This window comes from Triticum aestivum, chromosome 6D (genome assembly GCF_018294505.1).
Source record: "Triticum aestivum cultivar Chinese Spring chromosome 6D, IWGSC CS RefSeq v2.1, whole genome shotgun sequence".
Lineage (NCBI taxonomy): Eukaryota > Viridiplantae > Streptophyta > Magnoliopsida > Poales > Poaceae > Triticum > Triticum aestivum.
This window is the reverse complement of record NC_057811.1, coordinates 288,669,170-288,687,598: the sequence shown is the minus strand read 5'-3', so window position 1 is coordinate 288,687,598 and position 18,429 is coordinate 288,669,170.

Genomic DNA, 18,429 nt, shown 5'->3' with positions numbered 1-18,429 from the left:
CTTGCCGCCGGAGCCGCCCCCCCCGAGCCCGCACCCCGCCGCCCTCGCGCCGAGCCCGAGCCCCGCCGGAGCCCCTCGCCGGAGAAGCCCCGTCGAGGTACTGCCGCCGGCCATCTCGTGTTGACCGGTTTTCTGAAAAAAAACCTTTTGTTAAAAAAAAACCCTAGATCAGTTTTTTTTCGGTTTTCTTATTTCACGAGCGTTCACTGAACCGTTCGTTTTAACGAACGCGTTCATCGGTTTTTCTCTGTTAACGAACGTCCGTTATTTAACCGTTCGTCCATTTTTCTTTTTCGTCGGATTTTCTCGTTATTTTCTCAGATTCGATTTCTGATCGAATTTTCAAATCTGTTTAACTTTTCGCTCGTTTATCGGAATCAGGTGATTCAAGCGCCTAGAGTTTTGTCTCGAAATTCTCTTTCCGTTTAATCTACTCAAACAAGTTTTTGCTACAGTAAAATTTGACCTAGATCCAGATTAGCAAACGAAGTTTCTTTCTTCCGCCGTTTGACTTTCGTTGCTTCTTTCGAGTTGATTCTTTTTGCAAACCGGAGTTCTTAAGTTGAACTTTCTGGTTGGATCTTTCATTCGAGTTTTACCTGTGCATTGGATGAGTACTGATTGTATGCTTGTTTGTTTGCGATAGAGTACCCGAGTGTGCCGCTTGTTACTTCGACTCGTTAGCTTTTGCGGAACATCAGCAAGGCAAGTAACACTTTGATCATACCCCGTTCATACCCAGTTTTATTGCATTAGATCTATTTCCTCAAACACATTGCATGAATAGGATCTAATCAAATTGTGGGTATTGGGAAGTAGTTGAGGTAGTACCTATTACCTGTTTCATCTATCAAACCCTCGGGAGTTACTTCTACGTTGCTTTTATTATTGCCATGCTATGCTCGTAGACGTGGATTGGGTTTGAGTGATATTCATGACAGATGTGAGTGTTTAATAATGGTTCAACTTAAGGTGGCAACTAAAACTCACATCTGGGTGGATTGAGACACCTGGAGAACCCAGTGTTGTCTGTATGTATAAGGTCCGCCACCCAGGCTCAAAGGGATCATAAGATTATTCATGCTAGAAACTTCCGTGTGCAGCCGCAAGCTATTATGGGCTCTAGCATAGCTGAGTAGGTTACATGATCTCTTGAAGAGGTGGACTAGCAGATGTAGGGGAAAGTAGGTGTACCGGTCCACCCGGAGTAAAGAGTGATTGTTTCTGAAAGACTGTGTCTCGGTCATCCGTTTCTCAAACATCATGCAGTGCGAGAATCAAGCGGAGGCGATCGAGTCTTGTGGGAAAAGTGCACAAACCTCTGCAGAGTGTACAAACTGATCATGATTAGCCGTGTCCCCGGTTATGGACAACTTGAGTATCTAGTACCTGGATTATCATTTGAATCTCATCACCGTGATACTATTAATTAATTTTGTTGGGTTAATGATGACACTTAATTGGGATTGAGTTGGGGGTACCTTCTCAATGTTTCAACCACCATGATAGTTAAATAAAACTTATTCCTTTGTAGTAGGATAAAATTGGCTTTTCGCAAAAATGTAACCATAGAGCTTTCCACCAGCCATACATGCATATAGTATAGCATTATCATTGTTCATTGTTTTCTATGTGTTACATTGCCAGCATATTCTATGTGCTGACCCGTTTTCGGGCTGCAACGTTTCATGTTGCAAACTTTTCAGACGACGAGTAAGGTGCCTTAGGTCGTGGTCTTATACTCAGTGATGCCGCTGGAGTTGATGGACTCACTTATCTTCCAAGTCTTCCGCTGTTATCGTTATTAGATGGCCTTAAGCCATGTTTATCATACTTAATCTCTTCGGAGACATTCGATGTAATAAGTGTGTGATTGCTACTCTGTTATAAATCCTCCATTTGTACTGTGCGTGTCAGCATTACTGATCCAGGGATGACACTGGTGCACAGCAGCACAGGCCATTTGAGGTCTGGTCGCTACAGATATGAGACCCTTCCTAAAAATATGATGAATTGTAGTTGCAAAGTTGACTGAGAACATAGTTTGTTAGTTTTCAATAATGTTTATGCTTTCTACTTCGATGTTGTTATGAATTGTTACTTGTTCATGAGAAGCTATATGATAAAGTTTTATGATAAAGTTTGTTGCTGTTATAATAATAAGCATGATGTTATGTCCGTATTTTGTTTTTATCGACACCTCTCTCTCTAAACATGTGGACATGATTTTCGATGTCGGCTTTCGCTTGAGGACAAGTGAGGTCTAAACTTGGGGGAGTTGATACGTCCATTTTCTTTCATGATTTCATACTGTTATTTATAGTGTTTTTATGCATATAACACTTTATGGAGTAATTCTAATGCCTTTTCTCTCACAATATGCAAGGTTTATACAAAGAGGGAGAATACCGACAGCTGGAACTCTGGACATGAAAGAGCTATGTTAGAGATACATTTCTGCACATCTCCAAATGAGCTGAAATTTTATGGAGAATTATTTTGGAATATATAAGAATTATTGGAGAGAAGAGCTACCAGAGGGGGGCAGGCAGGTGCCCACAAGGCACCAGGGCACGCCGGCCCCCCTGGTGCGCCCTGGTGGGTAGTGGGGGCTCAGGTGAGGACTTTTGGGATGGAGCGCCGCCATCTTGAGGTGGAACTAGGGCAGGAGCACTTTTGTCCTCCGGCGGAGCGATACCGCCGAGGGAACTCCCCCCCCCCCCGGGAGGGAGAAATCGAAGCCATCGTCATCACCAACAACCCTCTCATCTTTGGGAGGCCAATCTTCATCAACATCTTCAACAGAACTATCTCATCTCAAACCCTAGTTCATCTCTTGTGTTCAATCTTTCTACCGGAACCTCAGATTGGTACCTGTGGGTGACTAGTAGTGTTGATTACATCTTGTAGTTGATGCTAGATGGTTTATTTGGTGGAAGATTATATGTTTAGATCCATTATTATATTTAATATCCCTCTGATCTTGAGCATGGATATTATTTATGAGTCGTTGCCCTTGTTCTTGAGGCCACGGGAGAAGTCATGTTGCAAGTAATCATGTGAATTTCATATTTGTTCGATATTTTGATGATATGTATGTTGTGATTCCCTTAGTGGTGTTATGTGAACATCGACTACATGACACTTCACCTTCTTTGGGCCTAAGGGAATGCATTTTGGAGTTGTTATTAGATGATGGGTTGCTAGAGTGACAGAAGCTTAAACCCTAGTTTATGCGCTTTTTCGTTAGGGGTTGATTTGGATCCATCTGTTTAATGTTATGGTTAGATTGTTATCTTAATTCTTCTTTCCTAGTTTCAGATGCTTGCGAGGGGGGGGCAATCATAAGTGGTAGGCTTGTTCAAGTAATAACAGCACCCAAGCACCGGGCCACCCACATATCAAATTATCTAAGTAGCGAATGCAAATTAAACCAACATGATGAAAGTGACTAGATGAAATTCCCGTGTGCCCTCAAGAATGCTTTGCTTATTATAAGAGATCGTTTTGGCCTGTCCTTTGCTACAAAAAGGATTGGGCTACCTTGCTGCACTTTATTTACCGTTAGCGTTACTTGCTCGTTACAAATTATCCTACTATCAAACTACTTGTAACCAACAATTTCAGTGCTTGCAGAAATTACCTTGTTGAAAACCGCTTGTCATTTCCTTCTGCTCCTCGTTGGGTTCGACACTCTTACTTATCGGAAGGACTACGATTGATCCCCTATACTTGTGGGTCATTACTACGCTGATTCCAGGGAGTGAAGCGCTCTTGGTAAGTCGAAATTGGTACAGAAAAATTATATTAGGTGCTGAAATTTATTGTTACTTGCTACTATGGGAAACAATCCTTTGAGGGGTTTATTCAGGGTATCTTCACCTCAACCGGAAGCACAAAGAGTTGCCCCTCAACCTACTGCACCTACTGAAAATATTAGTTATGAAATTCCTTCAGGTATGATAGAGCAACTGCTAGCAAATCCTTATAGGAGACGGAACGAATCATCCTGATATGCATTTGATACATGTGGATGAAATTTACGGATTGTTTAAGCTTGCAGGTTTACCCAAAGATGAATTTAATAAGAAGGTTTTCCCTTTATCTTAGGGGGGGGGATCATTGACATGGTATAGGCTATGCGACGATATTGGATCTTGGAACAGGATCGATTGAAATTGGAATTTCATGATTTTTTTATCCTATGCATCTAGTTCATCGTGATCAGAATTACATATATAATTTTTGGCCTTGTGAAGGAGAAAGTACCGCTCTAGCTTGGGGTAGACTTAAGTCAATGTTATATTCATGCCCCAATCATGAGCTCTCAAGAGAAATTATTATTCATAATTTTTATGCTCGGCTTTCTCGTAATGATCAATCCATGCTCGATACTTCTTGTGCTAGTTCTTTTATGAAGAAAACTATTGAATTCATGTGGGATATTTTAGAAAGAATTAAACGAAACTCTAAAGATTGGGAACGCGACGAAGGTAAAGAGTCAGGTATTAGGCTTGAGTTTGATTGTGTTAAATCATTTATGAATACCGATGCTTTTCACAAGTTTAGCACCAAATATGGACTTCACTCTAAGGCAGTAGCCTCTTTTTTTGAATCATTTACTACTCATGTTGATCTCCATAAAGAGAAGTGGTTTAAATATCATCCCCCTATTAAAGAAGAAATTAAAGAACCGGTTATAGTTGAAGATGAAACTATCGTTTACAATGTTGATCCAGTTGTGCCTACTTCTTCTATTGAAAAACCACCTTTCCCTGTTAGAATAAAGGAACATGCTAAAGTATCAACAGTGGTTCGGAAAAGTAATATTATAGCACCTAAACCCTCTGAACAAATTAAAGCGAATCTAGTGTTGCTATGGTCAAGGATCTCTTGGTCGATAATATTGATGGGCATGTTATTTATTTCTGTGATGAAGCAGCTAGAATTGCCAAACCCGATACTAAAGATAAGAACAAGCCTGTTGTTGTCATGGCTGACGTATCAGTTAAAATAGGAGATCATTGCTATCATGGTTTATGTGATTTAGGTTCTAGTGTGAGTGGTATTCCTTTTACCTTATACCAAGAAATTATGAATGATATAGCACCTGCCGAAATAGAAGACATATATGTCACTATTAAACTTGCTAATAGAGACACCATCACGACACTTGGGATTGTTATAGATGTTGAAGTCTTGTGTGGAAAAATAAAATACCCTACTGATTTCTAGTTCTTGGATCCCCACAAGATGACTTTTGCCCCATAATTTTTGGTTGACCTTTCTTGAACACAGCCAATGCTAAGATAGATTGTCACAAAGAAACAACGAGTGTCAATTTTGGTGATGTGTCTCATGAGTTTAATTTCTCAAAGTTTCGTAGACAACCTTATGATAAGGAATTACCTAGTAAGGATGAAATATTGGTCTTGCTTCTATTGTTGTACCTACTACTGATCCACTAGAACAATATTTGTTAGAACATGAAAATGATATGCACTTGCGTGAAAGAAATGGAATGTATAAAATATTCTTTGAACAACAACCTATCCTTAAACACAATTTGCCTATTGAAACTCTTGGAGGTCCTCCTTGAAGGAAATATGCCCTAGAGGCAATAATAAAGTTGTTATTTTATATTTCCTTATTCATGATAAAGGTTTATTATTCATGCTATAATTGTATTGATCAAAAACCTAAATACATGTGTGAATACATAAACAAATACCGTGTCCCTAGTAAGCCTCTACTAGACTAGCTCGTTGATCAAAGATGGTTAAGGTTCCTAACCATAGACATGTGTTGTCATTTGATAACGGGATCACATCATTAGGAGAATGATGTGATGGACAAGACCCACCCATTAGCTTAGCATGATGATCGTTTAGTTTTATTGCTATTGCTTTCTTCATGTCAAATACATATCCCTTCGAATATGAGATTATGCAACTCTCCGGATACCAGAGGAATGCCTTGTGTGCTATAAAACGTCACAACGTAACTGGGCGATTATAAAGATGGTCTATAGGTATCTCCAAAGGTGTTTGTTGAGTTGGCATAAATCGAGATTAGGATTTGTCACTCCGAGTATTGGAGAGGTATCTCTGGGCCCTCTCGGTAATACACATCACAAGAAGCTTGCAAGCAAAGTGACTAAGGAGTTAGTTGCAAGATGATGTATTATGGAACGAGTAAAGAGACTTGTCGGTAACGAGATTGAACTAGGTATAGAGATACCGATGATCGAATCTCGGGCAAGTAACATACAGATAGACAAAGGGAATTACGTATGTTGTCATAAAGGTTCAAACGATAAAAGATCTTCGTGGAATATGTTGGAATCGATATGGGCATCCAGGTTCCGCTATTGGTTATTGACCGAAGAAGTGTCTCGGTCATGACTACATAATTCCCGAACCCGCAGGGTCGCACGCTTAACGTTCGTTGACGCTAGAGTAGTATTGGGATATTTGATGAGTGGTAACCAAATGTTGTTCGGAGTCCTGGATGAGATCCCAGACATCACGAGGAGTCTCAGAATGGTCGAGAGGTAAATATTTATATATGGTAAGTCATATTTTGGGTTCCGGAAGTGGTGCAGTTTTTTCGGTATTGTACCTAGAAGCTTCTAGATGGTTCTAGGAAGCTTCTAGAAGTCCACAAGTGGGTCCACCATGACCCAAGGGCTAGAACCGGCTGTGGGGAGGCTCCCTGGCCTTATTGGGCCAGGCGCACCAAGTCCTCAAAAGCCCATGTGGCTAGGGAAGGCAAAAAAGGAAGGAGTCCTAGTAGGAATAGGATTGGACTTAGTCCAAGTCCTCTCCCCCTTAGCTGCACCCTAGGGCTTGGAGGGGCTGTTTCCCATGCCCTTCCACCTATATATGGAGGGGAGGGGGCGCCCCAAGAGGACACACCAAGCCCTTGGCGCCCCTCTCTCTCCTGTTACTCCGTAGTTCCACCGCCTCGTCCCGGCGACGATTAGCGAAGCGCTGTCGGTACTCCACCACCACCATCACCACCACGCTGTCATGTTGGTTGTGATCCCATCTACTTCTCCTCTCCCGCTTCCTGGATCAAGAGGGAGACGTCATCGAGCTGCATGTGTGCTAAACTCGGGGGTGCCGTCCGTTCGGCACTAGATTGGTTGGATCGTGATCGGATCACGAAGAGTATGACTACGTTAACCGCGTGATAAACGCTTCCGCTTGACGGTCTATGAAGGTACGTAGACACACTCTCCCCTCTCGTATCTATGCATCTCCATGGATAGTTCCTGTGTGCATAGAAATTTCTTGTTTTCCATGCAACGATTCCCAACAGTGGCATCATGAGCCAGGTCTATGCGTAGATGATATGCACGAGTAGAACACAAATAGTTGTGGGCGGTGATAGTCATACTGCTTACCACCGATGTCTTATTTTGATACGGCGGTATTGTGGGATGAAGCGGCCCGGACCAACCTTACATGTCCACGCACATTAGACCGGTTCCACCAACAGACATGCAACTAGTTTTGCATAAAGGTGGCTGGCGGGTGTTTGTTTCTCCTACTTTAGTTGAACCGAATTTGACTGCGGCCGGTCCTTGAAGAAGGTTAAAACAGCAAACTTGACGAAACACCGTTGTGGTTTTATGCGTAGGTAAGAACGGTTCTTGCTAGAAGCCCGTAGCATCCACGTAAAACTTGCAACAACAAAGTAGAGGACGTCTAACTTGTTTTTGCAGGGCATGTTGTGATGTGATATGGTCAAGACATAATGTGATAAATGTTATTGTATGAGATGATCATGTTTTGTAAGATATCTGACAACCGGCAGGAGCCTTATAGTTGTCTCTTTATTGTATGAAATGCAAACGCCATGTAATTGCTTTACTTTATCACTATGCATTAGCGATAGTTCTAGAAGCAATAGTTGGCGAGACGACCACGACACTACGATGGAGATCAAGGTGTCGAGCCGGTGATGATGGAGATCATGACGATGCTTTGGAGATGGAGATCAAAAGCACAAGATGATGATGGCCATATCATGTCACCATTTTTGATTGCATGTGATGTTTATCTTTTTATGCATCTTATTTTGCTTAGTACGGCGGTAGCATTATAATATGATCCCTTAACTAAATTTCAAGGTAAAAGTGTTCTCCCTGAGTATGCGCCATTGCTACAGTTCGTCGTGTTGAGACACCACGTGATGATCGGGTGTGATAGACACTATGTTCACATACAACGGGTGCAGGACAGTTTTGCACATGCGGAATACTTGGGTTAAACTTGATGAGCCTAGCATGTACAGACATGGCCTCAGAACACTGAAGACCAAAAGGTCGAAGGTGAATCATATAGTAGATATGATCAACATAGAGATGTTCACCATTGATGACTATCCCATCTCACGTGATGATCGGACATGGGTTAGTTGATTTGGATCACGTATCACTTAGATGACTTAAGGGATGTCTATTTAAGTGGGAGTTCTTAAGTAATTTGATTAATTGAACTTAATTTTTCATGAACTTAGTCTTGACAGTTTTGCATATCTATGTTGTAGATCAATAGCTCGCAATATAGCTCCTATATATTTTTGATATGTTCCTAGAGAAAACTAAGTTGAAAGATGATAGTAGCAATGATGCGGACCGGTTCCGTGATCTGAGGATTATCCTCATTGCTCCACAGAAGAATTATGTCCTTGATGCACCGCTAGGTGACAGACCTATTGCAGGAGCAGAAGCAGACGTTATGAACGTTTGACAAGCTCCGTATGATGACTACTTGATAGTTTAGTGCGCCATGCTTTACGGCTTAGAACCGGGACTTCAAATTTTTTTGAACGCCACGGAGCATATGAGATGTTCCAAGAGCTGAAATTGGTATTTTAGACTCATGCCCGTGTCGAGAGGTATGAGACCTCTGACAAGTACTTTTCCTACAAGATGGAGGAGAATAGCTCAGCCAGTGAGCATGTACTCAGAATGTCTGGGTACTACAATCGCTTGAATCAAGTGGGAGTTAGTCTTCCAGATAAGATAGTGATTGACAAAGTTCTCTAGTCACTATCACCAAGTTACTAGAACTTCGTGATGAACTATAATATGCAAGGGATGAAAAAAAATGATTCCCAAGCTCTTCACGATGCTGAAATCGGCGAAGGTAGAAATCAAGAAAGAGCATCAAGTGTTGATGGTTAACATGACCACTAGTTTCAAGAAAAAGGGCAAGGTAAAGAAAGGGAACTTCAAGAAGAATGGCAAGCAAGTTGCCACTCCCGTGAAGACGCCCAAAGCTGGATGTAAGCCCGAAACTGAGTGCTTCTACTGTGAAGGAAATGGTCACTAGAAGTGGAACTGCCTCAAACATTTGGCGGATAAGAAGGATGGCAAAGTGAACAAAGGTATATTTGATATACAGATTATTGATGTGTAGCTTACTAGTGTTTGTAGTAGCCCCTGGGTATTTGATACTAGTTCAGTTGCTAAGATTAGTAACTCGAAAAAGGAGTTGCAGAATGAACAAAGACTAGTTAAGGGCAAGGTGACGATGTGTGTTGGAAGTGATTCCAAGGTTGATAAGATCACCATCGCACACTCCCTCTACCTCCGGGATTAGTGTTGAACCTAAATAAATGTTATTTGGTGTTTGCGTTGAGCATGAATATGATTGGATCATGTTTATTGTAATATGGTTATTCATTTAAGTCAGAGAATAATTGTTGTTTTGTCCACATGAATAAAACCTTCTATGGTCATACACCCAATGTAAATGGTTTATTGAATCTTGATCGTAGTGATACACATATTCATAATATTGATGCCAAAAGATGCAAAGTTGATAATGATAGTGCAACATATTTGTGGCACTGCCATTTAGGCCATATTGGTGTAAAGCGCATGAAGAAACTCCATGTAGATGGGCTTTTGGAATCACTTGATTATGAATCATTTGATACTTGCGAACCATGCCTCATGGGCAAGATGACTAAAACTCCGTTCTCCAGAACAATGGAGCGAGCCAATGACTTATTGGAAATAATACAAACCGATGTATGCGGTCCAATGAGTGTTGACACGCGACGAGTATCATTATTTTCTGACCTTCACAGATGATTTGAGCAGATATGGGTATATCTACTTAATGAAACACAAGTCTGAAACATTTGAAAAGTTCAAAGAATTTCATAGTGAAGTGGAGAATCATCATAACAAGAAAATAAAGTTTCTACGATCTGATCGCGGAGGCGAATATTTGAGTTACGACTTTGGCCATCATTTAAAACAGTGTGGAATAGTTTCACAACTCACGCCACGTGGAACACCATAGCGTAATGGTGTGTCCGAACGTCGTAGCCGTACTTTATTAGATATGGTGCGATCTATAATGTCTCTTACCGATTTACCACTATCGTTTTGAGGTTATGCATTAGAGACAGCTGCATTCACATTAAATAGGCTCCGTCTAAATCCGTTGAGATGACACCGTATGAACTGTGGTTTGGCAAGAAACCTAAGCTGTCGTTTCTTAAAGTTTGGAGTTGCGACACTTATGCCAAAAGGCTTCAGCCTGATAAGCTTGAACCCAAATCGGAGAAGTGCATCTTCATAGGATACCCTAAGGAAACAATTGGGTACACCTTCTACCACAGATTCGAAGGCAAGATCTTTGTTGCCAAGAATGGAACATTTCTAGAGAAGGAGTTTCTCTCGAAAGAAGTGAGTGGGAGGAAAGTAGAACTTGATGAGGTAATTGTATCTTCTCTCAATTTGGAAAGTAGCACATCAGAGAAATCCGTTCCCGTGATGCCTACACCAACTAGAGAGGAAGCTAATGATGATGATCATGAAACTTCAGATCAAGTTACTACTGGACCTCATAGGTCGAACAGAGCACGCTCCACACCAGAGTGGTACGATAATCCTGTTCTGAAAGTCATGTTACTAGACCACGGCGAACCTATGAACTATGAAGAAGCTATGATGAGCCCAGATTCCGATAAATGGCTTGAGGCCATGAAATCTGAGATAGGATCCCTATGTGAGAACAAAGTATGGACTTTCGTGGACTTGCCCGATGATCGGCAAGCCATTGAGAATAAACGGATCTTCAAGAAGAAGACTAACGCTGATGGTAATGTTTTTGTCATGGTCTACAAAGCTCGACTTGTTGCAAAAGGTTTTCAACAAGTTCAAGGGGTTGACTACGATGAAACCTTGTCACCCGTAGCGATGCTTAAGTCAGTCCGAATCATGTTAGCAATTGCCACGTTTTATGATTATGAAAATTTGGCAAATGGACGTCAAAACTACATTCCTTAATGGATTTCTTAAAGAAGAGTTGTATATGATGCAACCAGAAGGTTTTGTCGATCCTAAAGGTGCTAACAAAGTGTGCAAGCTCCAGCGATCCATCTATGGACTGGTGCAAGCATCTCGGAGTTGGAATTTACACTTTGATGAGGTGATCAAAGCATATGGTTTTATACAGACTTTCGGTGAGTCCTGTATTTACAAGAAAGTGAGTGGGAGCTCTATAGCATTTCTGATATTATATGTGGATGACATATTATTGATTGGAAATGATATAGAATTTCTGGATAGCATAAAAGGATATTTGAATAAAAAATTCAATGAAAGACCTTGATGAAGCTACTTGCATATTGAGCATCAAGATCTATAGGGATAGATCAAGACGCTTAACAGAACTTTCACAAAACACATACCTTGATAAGATTTGAAGACGTAAAAATGGTTCAATCCAAGAAGGGGTTCTTGCCTGTATTACAAGGTGTGAAGTTGAGTGAGACTCAAAGCTCGACCACGGCAGAAGATAGAGAGAGAATGAAAGTTATTCCCTATGCCTCAACTATAGGTTCTATACGATATGACATGCTGTGTACCACACCTAATGTTTGTCTTGCTACTTATCTGGCAAAGAGGGTACAAGAGTGATCCAGGAGTGGACCACTGTACAGTGGTCAAAATTATCCTTAGGTGCCTTAAAAAGGACTAAGGAAATGTTTCTCGGTTATTGGAGTGATAAAGAGTTCGTCGTAAAGAGTGACGTCTATGCAAGCTTTGACACTAATATAGATGACTCTAAGTCTCAATCTGGATACATATTGAACATGGGAGCAATTAGCTAGAGTAGCTCCATGCAGAGCATTGTAGACATAGATATTTGCAAAATACATATGGATCTGAATGTGACAGACACATTGACTAAACTTCTCTCACAAGCAAAACATGATCATACCTTATTACTCTTTGGGTGTTAATCACATGGCGATGTGAACTAGATTATTGACTCTAGTAAACCCTTTGGGTGTTGGTCACATGGCGATGTGAACTATAGGTGTTAATCACATGGCGATGTGAACTATGGGTGTTATTCACATAGCAATATGAACTAGATTATTGACTCTAGTGCAAGTGCGAGACTGAAGGAAATATGCCCTAGAGGCAATAATAAAGTTGTTATTTTATATTTCCTTATTCATGATAAAGGTTTATTATTCATGCTATAATTATATTGATCGGAAACCTAAATACATGTGTGAATACATAAACAAACACCGTGTCCCTAGTAAGCCTCTACTAGACTAGCTTGTTGATCAAAGATGGTTAACGTTTTCTAACCATAGACATGTGTTGTCATTTGATAACGGGATCACATCATTAGGAGAATGATGTGATGGACAAGACCCACCCGTTAGCTTAGCATAATGATCGTTTAGTTTTATTGCTATTGCTTTCTTCATGTCAAATACATATCCCTTCGACTATGAGATTATGCAACTCCCGGATACCGGAGGAAAGCCTAGTGTGCTATAAAACGTCACAACGTAACTGGGTGATTATAAATATGGTCTACAGGTATCTCCGAAGGTGTTTGTTGAGTTGGCATAGATCGAGATTAGGATTTGTCACTCCGAGTATCGGAGAGGTATCTCTGGGCCCTCTCCGTAATACACATCACAAGAAGCTTGCAAGCAAAGTGACTAAGGAGTTAGTTCCAAGATGATGTATTATGGAACGAGTAAAGAGACTTGCCGGTAACGAGATTGAACTAGGTATAGAGATACCGACGATCGAATCTCGGGCAAGTAACATACCGACAGACAAAGCGAATTATGTATGTTGTCATAAAGGTTCAACCGATAAAAGATCTTCATGGAATATGTTGGAATCGATATGGGCATCCAGGTCCCGCTATTGGTTATTGACCGGAGAAGTGTCTCGGTCATGACTACATAATTCCCGAACCCGCAGGGTCGCACGCTTAATGTTCGTTGACGCTAGAGTAGTATCGCAATATTTGATGAGTGGTAACCATTTGGTGTTCGAAGTCCCGGATGAGATCCCGAACGTCACGAGGAGTCTCTTAATGGTCGAGAGGTAAAGATTTATATATGGGAAGTCATATTTTGGGTTCCGAAAAAAGGTGTAGTTTTTTCGGTATCGTACCGGGAAGCTTCTAGAAGGTTCCGGGAAGCTTCTAGAAGTCCACAAGTGGGTCCACCACGACCCAAGGGATAGCATGGGCTGCGGGGAGGCGCCCTAGCCTTATTGGGCTAGGCGCACCAAGTCCTCAAAAGCCCATGTGGCTAGGGAAGGCAAAAAAGGAAGGAGTCCTAGTAGGAATAGGATTGAACTTGGAGTCCAAGTCCTCTCCCCTTAGCTGCGCCCTAGGGCTTGGAGGGGCTGTTTCTCACGCCCCTCCACCTATATATAGAGGGGAGGGGGCACCCCAAGAGGACACACAAAGCCCTTGGCGCCCCTCTCTCTCCCGTTACTCTGTAGTTCCACCACCTCGTCCCGGCGACGCTTAGCGAAGCGCTGTCGGTACTCCACCACCATCATCACCACCACGCCGTCATGTTGGTTGTGATCCCATCTACTTCTCCTCTCCCGCTTGCTGGATCAAGAAGGAGGAGACATCATCGAGCCGCATGTGTGCTAAACTCGGTGGTGCCATCCGTTCGACACTAGATCGGTTGGATCGTGATCGGATCGCGAAGAGTACAACTACATTGACCACGTGATAAACGCTTCCGCTTGACGGTCTACGAGGATACGTAGACACACTCTCACCTCTCGTAGCTATGCATCTCCATGGATAGATCTTGCGTTTGCGTAGAATTTTTTTGTTTTCCATGCAACGATTCCCAACACTCCTCCAGATGAAGGTGATCCTGTGCTTGAATTAAAGCAACTGCCTAACACGTTGAAGTATCGGCTTTCGCTTAAGGACAAGCGAGGTCTAAGCTTGTGGGAGTTGATACGACCATTTTGCTTCAAGTTTTCCTACTGTTATTTATAGTGTTTTTATGCATTATAATACTTTATGTAGTAATTCTAATGCCTTTTCTTTCATAACATGCAAGGTTAATACAAAGAGGGAGAATACCGACAACTGGAATTCTGGACCTGAAAAAGCTATGTCAGAGATACCTATTTTGCACATCTCCAAATGAGCTGAAATTTTACAGAGAATTATTTGGGAATATATAATAAATATTGGAGAGAAGAACTACCAGAGGGGGGAAGCCAGGTGCCCACAAGGCACCAGGGCGCGCCAGCCCCCTGGCGCGCCCTGGTGGGTAGTGGGGGCCCAGGCCCACCTCTGGTGTCCATCTTCTGGTATATAAGGTCTTTTGACCTAGAAAAAACTAAGGAGAGGACTTTCGGGGGGGAGCGCCGCCGTCTCAAGGCGGAACTTGGGCATGAGCACTTTTGCCCTCCTGTGGAGCGATTCCGCCGGGGGAACTTCCCTCCGGGAGGGGGAAATCAAAGCCATCGTCATCACCAACAACCCTATCATCTTTGGGAGGCCAATCTTCATCAACATCTTCAACAACAGCATCTCATCTCAAACCCTAGTTCATCTCTAGTGTTCAATCTTTGTACCGAAACCTCAGATTGGTACCTGCGGGTGACTAGTAGTGTTGATTACATCTTGTAGTTGATGCTAGATGGTTTATTTGGTGGAAGATTATATGTTCAGATCCATTATGCTATTTAATATCCCTCTGATCTTGAGCATGAATATTATTTGTGAGTAGTTGCCCTTGTTCTTGAGGCCACGAGAGAAGTCATGTTGCAAGTAATCATGTGAATTCGATATTTTGATGATATGTATGTTGTGATTCCCTTAGTGGTTTTATGTGAGTGTCGACTACATGACACTTCACCATCTTTGGGCCTAAGGGAATGCATTGTGAGTAGTTATTAGATGATAGGTTGCTAGAGTGACGGAAGCTTAAACCCTAGTTTATGTGCTATTTCGTAAGGGGCTGATTTGGATCCATATGTTTAATTCTATGGTTAGATTGTTATCTTAATTCTTCTTTCGTAGTTGCGGATGCTTGCGAGGGGGGTAATCATAAGTGGGATTCTTGTTCAAGTAAGAACGACACCCAAGCACCGGTCCAACCATATATCAAATTATCAAAGTAGCGAACGCGAATCAAAACAACATGATCTAAAGGAAGGAACAAACGAGGATAAGAGAAATTTACTTTAATTTTTTTATCCAAGTGAGATATATATATATATATATATATCACATAGTATTCTTCCTTTTTATCTGAAAGGGATTTTTTAATTCTATTTCACTATTTCATTCCATATATATCTAATAAAGAACCTAATGCACTGAAATTCCACTAATAACTAATATACAAAAAAGAAGAATAGATACAGGGTATCGAATGTGACTAGATGAAATTCCCGTGTGCCCTCAAGAACGCTTTGCTTATTATAGAGATCATTTTCCTGTCCTTTCCAACAAAAAGGATTGGGCTACCTTGCTGCACTTTATTTACCATTACCGTTACTTGCTCGTTACAAATTATCCTACTATCAAACTAGTTTTTACCAACAATTTCAGTGCTTGCAGAAATTACCTTGCGAAAAACCACTTGTCATTTCCTTCTACTCCTCGTTGGGTTCAACACTCTTACTTATTGAAAGGACTACGATGGATCCCCTATACTTTTGGGTCATCAGGGCTTGATAATCCCCAAGTGCAAGAATAGTCGTAGCACTTTCCAATGATGGAGGTGGTAAGTATGGAGTGTCGAACCCACAAGGAGATAAAGGTAAGATCAGTATTCTCTCAGGTCCTATCTGCCACCGATACAAACTTACGTACACCGATCGTTTGCTTTATCTAGAAACAAGAAATAAAACTACATTGCGGGCATAAAATGATAGGTTTGCAAGATAACAAAGAACATAAACATAAAAGTTAGGTGTTGTCTAAGTAATAGTACAATATAATACAAATAGCAAGTTTGGAATAGTGGTGGTATGATGTGTGGTATTGTTCCAAGGCAATCAGCTAACTTACTAAACTGATCATCATTGTAAGTTTATATGTGGGAGAGGCCTGTGCTAGCATGTCATCCCTTAGAATTTTATGCACTTATGATTGGAACTATTAGCAAGCATCTGCAAATACAAACAAGTTCATTAAGATATATTGGTCGCCCTTCAATCCTGTATGTATCAATTTCCATGGTTCGCCAAGGCGACAAGGTTTCAACTCCTGCCTTCATATGCACAGTCCTATCAACATACAACTAACCCTATGGTGTGATCCATGTGCACGCTCATCTGATGAGCACCAAGTACAATAACATAACCATAAGAAACTCAAACCAATCATAGCAATTCACCAATTAATCCATAATACAACAATAATCTACTCAGAAACAATAGTGATGACACATCATTGGATTATAAAATCACACCATCAAAACGCCATGTTCAAGTAGGGGATAACAACGTGTTGCGGGAGAGTGGACTGCTGAATAGATATGTCGATGAAGATGGCGACGTTGATGAAGAGCTCCCAGGGGGTGGGCGCGTCCCTGGCCGTGTGGGGCCCTCGGACACTATCTCGCGTTGATTCCTTCTCCCCAAAACAACATATATTATAGAAAAAATCATATTAAATCACCAAGGTATTTTTACCTTCATAGATATCGATTTTACGCAAGACCAAAAAACAACAGAAAACATGAACTAGCACTGGGCACTAGATTAATAGGTTAGTCCAGAATAATAATATAAAAGTGCACCAAAACCATATATAATAGATGTTAATATAGCATAAATACATCAAAAAATATAGGTACGTTGGAGACATATCAGAGCTCTTGACATGGTGATGTCCGTAGGGTGCTCTGCACCACGTAAATCCAATGACCATCATGCCTCTTCAATCTCTTGTCTTCTTCCTCCATCGCCGGTGGGACCACCTGCTCCCATCTCGGACGGCAAGCAGCACTACGGTGCATACCTTACCGCAAAACACTACCCCACTACCAACCAGGACATCCCGCTTCCATCCTCACACCATCTGTTATTCTCTAACGGTGGCAGCCCCACTCCGCACACGAACTAGTCAAACCTCGTACTCCCCTCCACCTCAGACTCCACTGCAATGTCTTCCCTGGCTCCGGGTCGTTCCCGTTCGAGGCCTTGCCATAGTCCTCTGTATTGTTCCGTGATACGTCTCCAATGTATCAATATTTTATTGTTTCATGCTATTATATTATCAATCTTGGATACTTTATATGCATTTTTATGCTATTTTATATATTTTTTGGGAACTAACCTATTAACCCAGCGCCTGGTGCCAGTTGTTGTTTTCTGCTTGTTTTTGGTTTTCCATAAAATCGGTATGAAGTGGAGTCCAAACGTTATGAAACCTTTTAACAATTTTTTTCTGGACAAAAGAGGCCCTAGAAGCTTCGAGAGGAGCCAAGATGGCAAACGAGCAGACAACAAGGCAACATGGTGCGCCCAGGGGGTAGGGGGCGCCCTGTTACCTTGTGGGCCTCATGTGGCTCTGTATGACCTAATTTTACTTCTATAAATTCTCAAATATTGGGAAACCCCCAGAGGGCCACCCGAAACACTTTTTCCGCCGCTTCAAGCTTCTGTTCTTCCGCGATCCCATCTGAAGGCCTTTTCCGGTACTCTGCCGAAGGGGGAATCGATCACAGAGGGCTTCTACATCATCCTTGTTGCCTTCCGATGGTGCGTGAGTAGTTCACCATAGACCTATGGGTCCATAGCTAGTAGGTCGATGGCTTCTTCTTCTTCTTCTCTCCCTCTCTCTCTCTCTCTCTCTCTCTCTCTCTGATCTTCAATACAATGTTCTCCTCGATATTCTTGGAGTTCTATCTGATGTAATCTTCTTATGCGGTGTGTTAGTTAGGATCCGATGAATTGTGGCCTTGTGGGTTTATGATTAGATTATTCACTGAAAGTAATTGAGTCTTTTTGAACTTTATTATGCATGATTATGATAGCTTTGTATTTTTCTCCGATCTATCTGTTTGGTTTGGTCAACTAGATTGATTTATCTTCAGTGGGAGGGGTGCTTTGTAATGGCTACAATCTTGTGGTGTCCTCAC